Source organism: Cebus imitator, unplaced genomic scaffold, assembly GCF_001604975.1.
Source record: "Cebus imitator isolate Cc_AM_T3 unplaced genomic scaffold, Cebus_imitator-1.0 Scaffold135, whole genome shotgun sequence".
In the NCBI taxonomy this organism is placed as follows: Eukaryota; Metazoa; Chordata; class Mammalia; order Primates; family Cebidae; genus Cebus; species Cebus imitator.
In genome coordinates this window covers 2,522,861-2,532,183 of record NW_016107450.1, presented here as the reverse complement: position 1 = coordinate 2,532,183, position 9,323 = coordinate 2,522,861, and positions in this window count along the sequence as shown.

The following is a 9,323-nucleotide window of genomic DNA, read 5'->3' as shown; positions in this document are numbered from 1 at the left end:
CTTCAATCACTGTTTCTTAGCATTGCCTTGCTGCACCATGAAAATCTTGCTTTATTTTACCTTCTTCAGAGAATCCGCAGCTCCACATTCTGTCTGTCATGCGGGTTTACTGAGAGCTAACTTTCAAAGTCATGCATTCTATGGTAAGTGTATTTTAAACTATGCAGCATCACATTAAAAAGAAATGGCAGTCATTCTGCCCTGGAAACTGTTCCCTAGCATGACATTACTTTAATTCACTGGCTCCTTGTAATCAAGATCTAATAAACAGCACCTTTAAATAAGTCCTACACACAGCCTGCATTGTTACAATCAATTGAACTACTTAAAAAAGAAAACCTCTGAGGCTATCTGGAGGCATTCTGTGCTTCCCTCTGTTTTATGGCACAACCTTAGACACGATGCGTAAAAAGGTCAAGACAGCATGTAGGCTTTTGCATTAAACAGCAGAACACTAATTAGTTTTAGTGACAAAGGGGTTCTGTTAGTGCGTTCTAATATTTTGACGCTTAGTTTTGTTTGAAACCTCCAACCATAATACACAAAAGCTCTTCTGTCTTCCGGTTTTTCATATATCTTGACTTTTCAACCCCATCATCTGTTTGAACTAAGCATGTATATTTCCCATTTCTGTATTTTCATTAGTAGCCTGTTCTAAAATTTCATTTCAAAACAGTTCACTTAAAAGAAGAAATCAAAAGCCAATTAATGTGGAACCTAATATTCATGTAGAACCTAATATTTCTCTATTAGTTTCAACCATATTTTCAAATCTCAAATGTAAATTGTGTTAAAACCTACTGTTGGTGGGCTTTAATAATTATGTTAACTGTCTGGAAAAGGTATACTGCGCTATAAAATATTAAACATTAACTGCTGAGTGTTAAAATTTTTTAAAAATAGATTTCCACATTCCTGAATTCTATTTTAAATGAATAGAAGAAATAATATAGTCCTTCAAAACCAAAATAGTATTATTTTTATTTTTTCATTACTACATTCTAAATATAAGTGAATATTGAAAACATTCTCCAGGAGAAAGAATGCTACTGAAGAAAATAACACTATTTGACACTTTATTAACAGATTGATATCTCTTCAAAATACCAATGACTACAAGTAATTTTAGGATAGTGTACCTTTCTATTAAATAAATGACAAACTGAATGAATTTTCCTCAGCTAACTTAGGAATCACCAGTTCCTTAAAAGACAGATTTATGCCACATTTGGTGTCATTTACTGTTTTTAAAAAACCAGTTGGAGGTCATAAGCTTACTTTGGTCATCTTCTTTTCAAGAGGTTATTGGGCTAATGCTTTAATAATATTTTCTGATGCTGTTCTCCTTTGGGATTAAAAGCAATCAAATCTGTAGGTGGGGAAAAAATTCACATTTTTCTTTGTTCCTCTTAGCCGACTTGGCTATGGTCTACAGAAGCTGAACTTTCATTAAAAGAAAATAAAGTTTCTAGCCCTTCATCTTGTAAAGATAGCGTCTTTATACCATGAATCAATACACTGCTGTTTGGTTTGCTCTCTGGCTAGACAGACCAAAACAATATAGCATTAAGGGAAGTGGGAGCATCCCCTCTAAGCCATTTGTCTTAATGGAGTGCCCACTTCAAAACTGACTTCTTACCTCTTCCATGATGCCAATTTAATTGTTATCAGCCAGACCAGAAGAATCAAATCCAACTATAAAGCCAATTCTTTATAACCAAAATGGGATATATGTGAGTGTGCTGTAGACTGCTTACCATGTGCCAGGCACTGTACTAAACACATAAATACATTCATTTATTCATAAATTAATAGTTGCCTTATTTCATCCTATTAGATAGCCATTACTAATAATTTCCATTTTATACAGGAGAAATATGAGACTCAGAGAGGTTAAGTAACTTACTAAGGTCATACAGCTCATGAAGTGGAGCAGCGGGGATGCGAACCCAAATCTGTCCAACCTCAGATTTTAGCCTCTTAACCACAATATTAGGGTGTCTAGCAAAAGCAATAAATTAATTCTTTTCTTTATATTCTGTGCTATTTCTAAACAAATATTTCCAAGAATTTTCTCCACAATAACTATCACTAGAACAGAATAAAATGGTATTTTTGGCCCATATATTTTCTGTATGCAACAAAAGTGAGACTCAAATCTTGAGGCATCTTTACTTCAAGGAGGAGGGAAAAGCACACAAAATGTGGGGTCAAACTAGCTGTGTAACTTGAGCAAGCAACCTCACCGAGATTTACTTTCTCATCTGTAAAACAGAGGTAGTAACCACTATCTACCAGGATCATCATTAGGATTAGTGCTAATAATTGATCAGACACTAACTCCGTGCCAGGCACTGTGTAGGAAGTTTGCTCAGATTGTCTCCTTTCTAAACTTTTGTCAATTAAATGTTAAGAGAGTAAACTATATTGTTTCATTTAATCCTCACAGTGACCTTCTGTTGATTTACTTATCCTGACACATATTTGTCCACTCCTTCAAAAAATATTCACCATCTGCTGGGTGTTAAGAATGCAACATTATTTATGAGAATCATCACCACTGCCACCGCAATTGGCCGTAATTAATAATGACAATAATACAACTTGGGGGCTTCAGCTTTTCCTAGGTTTTTTATAGTGGTGGGACCCTCAGTTTACAAACTAAAGTTAAGGATTCTCTACATGGCCTGATAGTTTTTCAAGCCGGTGGGACAGAGTACAACTGTGTTGGGTAAGTGCTGTACTTGAGTTGTGATTATTGTCTGAGGCCTTTTACCTACCACAAGCAATGCTTCCTGATAAAAGTCTTCTCTATTCACTAGGCTAGAGTAAATTCCTTACCATGCCTCCAAAAAACATGCCACGTGCCACCCCCAAATTAGTTTTTTGTTTGCTTGGCTGGTTTTGGTGTTTTTGAAACAGGTTTTCATTCTGTGACCCAGGCTGAAGTACAATGGTGTGATCTCAGCTCACTGCAATCTTTGCTTCCCAGGCTTAAGTGATCCTCTAGCCTCAGCCTCTCAAGTAGCTGGGACTACCAGAGTGCACTACCACACCCGGCTAATTTTTGTATTTTCTGTAGAGACAAGAGTTTTGCCATGTTAGCCAGGCTGATCTCAAACTCCTGAGCTCAAAGCCATCTGCTCACATCAGTCTTCCAAAGTGCTGTGATTACAGGCATGAGGCATGACACCCAGCCCTGAATCTGTTAATTGGATACTCTCTGCCTGACATTTTTTTCCCATCCTTCTAATTTTCCAGATCTACCCATTGCTATTCATTAATCCATTCAACAAATGTTTATTGAGTGCCTACTGTCTGCCAGGAACTGTTCAGGGTGCTTAGGATTCAGCAGAAAAAAAAAAAGTCAAAAAAATTCCTAACCCCATGGAGCTTACATTTTGGTGTGATAATTAATCATTCCTTATATACCTGTAGCAAAAAATGGTGCATTCTGAGTATTTTATCCTCAGTATAAACTGAGGATAGAAATGGTTAATGGCTACAAGGTTTCAAACAGAACACCAGTAATACATTTGTCCATATTACTTACTAGAGAAACTCATTTCTCTAGTGAGGACATACACAGACCTCTGATTTCTAAATAACAATAATCTTGTGAAGTAGGTAAATGGACTAAGTCACCCCACTTTGGCTAAGTCAAGGATAGGGAAAAAACGGAACTAAAGTTCCTTCCATGTTTCTGCCATTTTCCTTCCAGGGAGCCACCCTGTCTTGGCAGCTTAATGATTCAACTCGCTTCCCTTTTGGCCCTGTTTCATCATCACCTGTTGCTTACTGCCTCAGCCGTACTCCCTGATGGTAGAGGGAACCAGGAAGTGGGCATGCTGAAATATACCTGGCTCTGAAAATCTGGATTGCTTTTTGGAAAAGTCTAGACCACCAACTTAAGAAAAAACAAAGCAAACAAAAACCAAAAACAAAATCCACCAACCGAAAAACAAACAAACCAAAACCAAAACCCACACATAAACTGAATTTCAATAGTGACTCAGTAAATTATTTTTCAAGAATGTAACTACTAGAGCATCACGATACCTAATATGTCTTGGTTCCTAACTCAATATTTTTAATTACTTGCCTTTATTGGTCAGACAAAATGTAGAGTCAAGTTTCAAGTAATACCTTTTATTGGACTAATGGTGGAATATTGACAGATAAGCTTTGGGGATATAGAAAATTCCCCTCTAGGTCAGTGAGGGATTGACTCAGAGGAAAGGATTTCTGCAGGCAGAGAAGCCTCTCTGTCGATATTGTACAGTTTGTCCAATAAAAGGTATTACTCAAAAGATGGTGGGTGTTTTGCTTTGACATTTAAGAAAAAAAATGAGTCTTGTGAACTAAAGATATTATTATATAGGACGGATCTTATAGAAGTCATCTGATTTTTCTAAACCTCCATTTCCTCATCTTAGACTCTAACCAACTACTTTATAAGGTTACTGGATGTCATCAGTTAGTTTGTAAAAACATTTTTATAATTGGAAAGCGTGATAAAATATGTGCTATAATTATTGTTTATCATTACTATGACTAAACAATGAATGCCAATAAACTTAATAAATATGAAAGAGAAGCTAACACTGAAAGTTACCACAGTGAGAGTCCTTTCAAATTCCTATCTCAATACTGATGATTTATAGTGTTAGTTCAAGTCAACAAACTGCTTCTGAATCCCTACTATGGGCTAGACACTAATGTTCCATTGGCACTTTCATTTAGAGGAAGAAGCTTTTTTTAATAAATAAAACATGTAAGATGCGCATGGGGAAAGATAGCATTTGTCCTATAGTCTAGTGGCACCTGTGAGGCTCTTTCCTTTCTTACTGTAGAGGCCTTCCTTTTCCAAGTTGTTGATATAAACAGTTCCACTGATAATCCCTAATAATCTGAAAAAGAGCAAATCTATGGTTGCTCAAGGCCATTCATGAAATCCCAACAAAAGCTCTGCATTCTGTTTCAGAAAGAATAGTTGGATTCTAAATAGACTCTAATTTTGAAAAACTCAGGGTAACAATTAATTCCCTTGATTTCCTTTGACAAATCCAAATAAATAAACCAGTACTTTCAATGAGCTATAGGAGTCTAGACTTTCCTATGCAGACCGATAAATGCCTTATACTTAAAGGACCATCCTCAGTCACACAAAACATTAACCCTTGGCATAACAAGTGCTTAGACCAGTTCTGTGTATTTGCCTAAATCCTCATCTTCCCCAAAGTAATAAAGGATATATCAGCTATCATTTTTGCTAGAAAGCTGTTATTTTTAAAACAGGTAATCAGATCAGTGCATTCAGGACCAGTTAACTATTTCTTGACAGTGTCTTCTCCTATAAGATGCAGTGAGTCACAAGGGTGAGTTTTCTAAGGAATCTTGCAGCACCAGATGGAGGTCTTTGAGAGCTCAATTTGAAATCTGTGTCTACAGGAGACCATTTGTACTGAATCAGCTGAGAACTTCAGTGAAACCATTGGCTTAGGGTATTCTTTTTGCTAAAGGAATCAACAGATTCAAATATATTGGTGAACCCAAATTTAGCTAATTTATCTCATTTATTCAATAGTTCATTCAACAGCCGTTGGCTGCATACCTACCATGTGCTGGCCACCGTGGTATATGTCAGGTTGCTCATAGTCTATGAGAGAGGGAGGCATAGTAACAAACGCAGTGTGATGGTGTTGGAGACAGAGATGTGAAGGGGAACCAGGAAAGGCTTCCAAGAAAAGATGAAGCTTGAGAAGACTTGTGAGAAGCAGTACGAGTCAGTCCAAAAAGGATGGAGCTTGTGGTGAGGGGAATCCAGAAGGAAGAGCATATGCCCAGCCCAGGGGAAATGAAATCAAACCTCATGGTTGTCTTCTGCAAGATGCCCCTTAAGGTCCTATGTAAGCTTGTTTCAGAGCTTCCCAGGCTGACTCAGGAGCCCAGTGAAGTTTTCTGGCTGTTGCTCTGTCCGAGGTCTCTGCTTGGAGCTTCAGGTGATTTGGGTGCCTCAGCAAAGCCTTTCCCTAAATGGAGGAGGAAAGGCCCAGACTCTTCACACCTGGGGAAAGCAAAGACATTTTCCAAAAAGATTTGGCCTCTAGGAATCCCAGTCCTGGAAAGGCAGAGGGAGCCATTGGGAAAGTTGAAATAATATTCTTCAGCCTTAGTATCATACTCAATTCAAAATTTATCCTGGGTGAGAAGCCATGTCTTTATCCTCACACAGGAGAGACCTTGGCTCTCTCTTTCCCTTCTGATGTCGCCCCAGGCTGCTGTCCAAGGAATTTCCAGTCCCAGACAACAAGTGCATTCAAATGAGAAAAGGAAATCAAGGTAAGTGAAGGCAGAACTAGGAGCAGAGGCTTGAATTTAGCTTTAACAGAAGAGTAAAAGGAAGGAAGAGTTTCCAAACTCGAAATATCAAGAAATCAATAATTCCACACACAAAACTCAATAGTACTATTTTATATGCAGGTCATTCACCCCCTTGGGCTACTGTTTTGTTCAAGATTCTTTAAAAAAAGGTAGTAATAACTAGAAGCAACTGTTTTCCTTTTCCATTCTCAGTTACCCAGTGGTTGGGCTGAGGTTGATTAATTTGTGTGCATTTTCCAAAAAGATTTGGCCTCTAGGAATCCCAGTCCTGGAAGGACAGAGAGAGTCACTGGGAAAGTTGGAATAATATTCTTCAGCCTTGGTATCATACCCAATCCAAAATTTATCCTCCGTGAGAAGCCGTGTCTTTATCCCCACACAGAAGACACCTTGGCTCTCTCTTTCTGGAGGCCAAAGGGAATCTTTGTAATTGAGTTATACACCTCTGAAAATGATACTTTATTACTTAAAAAATCTAAATGCAACTTTCATTATAGAGACACAAACACAGAATTAAAGATAATATTACCTGGCTGGGTGGGCACGGTTGCTCACACCTGTAATCCCAGCACTTTGGGAGGCCGAGGCAGGTGGATCACTTGAGCTCAGGAGTTCAAGATCAGCCTGGCCAACATGGTGAAACCCCGTCTCTAATAAAGATACAAAAATCAGCTGGGTGTGATAGCAAGTGCCTGAAATCCCAGCTACCTGGGAGGCTGGGGCATGAGAATTGCTTGAACCTGGAAGGCAGAGGTTGCAGTGAGCCGAGTTCGTACCACTGCACTCCACATTCCAGCCTGGATTACAGAGTGAGATTCTATCACAGAAAATAATAATAATAATAATGTTGTCTTTGGTCAGCTGGATAAATTGAAATATGCAAACATGGTGTTATCACTTTTGTTCTTCAAGTTTTCACTATCAACTCAGACTACGTAAAACCAGCCAGATTTAATGTTAACTTCAAGAATGCACTATTTTTTATAAGGTTGCTTCAGGGAGATGTGTAATTTCATAAATCACCATAAAACTCATCAGTTTACATGTGTGTTTTTTAACCATCTCTGCTTTTCATTTAAAAAAAAACCTGATAAGATCATGGCCTATGAGAAGCCCAGCTCCAGAAGAACAGTCATCAACAATTAAAGAGACATTTTATTGCTGAATAAACTTCTCCTTTATAGGAAATGTCACAGGGCTATTTTTTGCATTTGAGAGAAATGGCGTTGCGATGACGTGTCCCTTTGCATAACTGTACACCCTGTTCCCCACTTACACCCTGCAGAATGTAGCCTCCGTAAACACATGAAACAAGCCTTCCTTAAACCCCCTTTGGGATCTCTCTGATTAGCTACAGAGAGAAACTTTCCAGTCTGTTGTCATTAATTATGTATTCCTTCCATAAATACTTGCTGAACACCTATGATGCTCCAGACAGTGTGAGAAATTCTGAGTTTACACAGGTGAAAAGATGGGTTGGCCCCTGCCTGACACAGTGTATAGTCTAGTAGTTGGACAGTCACATGACAGTATGGGATGTAAGGGAGTATGCTGGGTGCCCTAAGCAGGGGACCTAATCCATTCTGAAGAGTTCGGGACATTTTGCTGGAAGATGGGCTATCTCAGCTGAGTGCTGAGCCAAGGGAAAAAGTGGAGATGTTGGTGCAAAGAAAAAAACAACAACAAAAAACAACCATGACTTTAAGAGGTGGTATGATCGCTGGTTTTATGTATCAACCTGACTGGCTAACAAAGGGGAGCCCAAATAGCTGGTAAACATTATTGATGGGTAATAAAGAAAATGATGAATTGGTAGACAGAGTAATGAAGACTAGCCCTCACCAGTGTGAGTGGACTTCAACCAGTCCATTGAAAGCCTGGGTGGAGCAAAAATACAGAGAAAGAGTGAACTTGATCTTTCTTCTCCACAGGGACATCCATCTTCTGTTCTTGATCATTGGTGCTCCTGGTTCTCAGGCCCTCACACTCAGGCTAGGACTTACGCCATTGGTTCCTCTGCTTTTCAGGCCTTTAGGTTTGTCCTGGAACGACAGCACTGGCTTTCCTGGGTCTCCAGCTTGCAGAGGGAAGATGATGGGACTTCTTAGCCTCCACTATCATGTAAGCTGATTCCTCATAATAAATATTTTTTTAATCTATCTATCTATCTCCTATTGGTTCTGTATTTCTCAAGAACTTTGACTAATATAGATGGATTTGGATAAATTTCAACAATGACTCAAAGAAAGAAAACCAGATTGAAAATAAGCAAGCTGATCTTTGAAGCCAATTATTTAGAATGTGTCTGTAAGAGGCTGTCTAGACATATATGGCATAGAACAACAGGAAGCAAACAGGATTTGGAATCAGAAAACTGATTCAGGTTTAAGATTCCAATTCTTATATGCTATATATGACCCAAGATAAATCACTTAAACTCTCTGGGGTGTGGTTCCTTTTTTCTCATCTATGAAACTGGAATTATAATGTACCTGCTATGCCATTCTCAGATAGTTGTTAGGCTCAAATGAAACAGTGGATGTAAAAATTCTTTTTAAACTGTAAAGCATTACGCAAATGTTAGTTATTATTATTAAAACAAAAGTAGAAGTGGGCTAGTAGAATTAATAGGATTTAGATACAAGAAAAAACCAGAGATTATGAATATAAAGTGAAAGATAGTTCCCTTTCTTGCTAGGGTAATAGCCAAAATTAATTTCTCAAAGCCTGGGAAATTTGCCAGGAATATATGAAGGAAGTACAAATTCCTATTTTTAAAAAAGGAAGAATTTTAAATGTGATTTTAAAAAAAGCAGTGCTCTGGCCGGGCGCGGTGGCTCAAGCCTGTAATCCCAGCACTTTGGGAGGCCGAGGCGGGTGGATCACAAGGTCAAGAGATCGAGACCATCCTGGTCAACATGGTGAAACCCCGTCTCTAC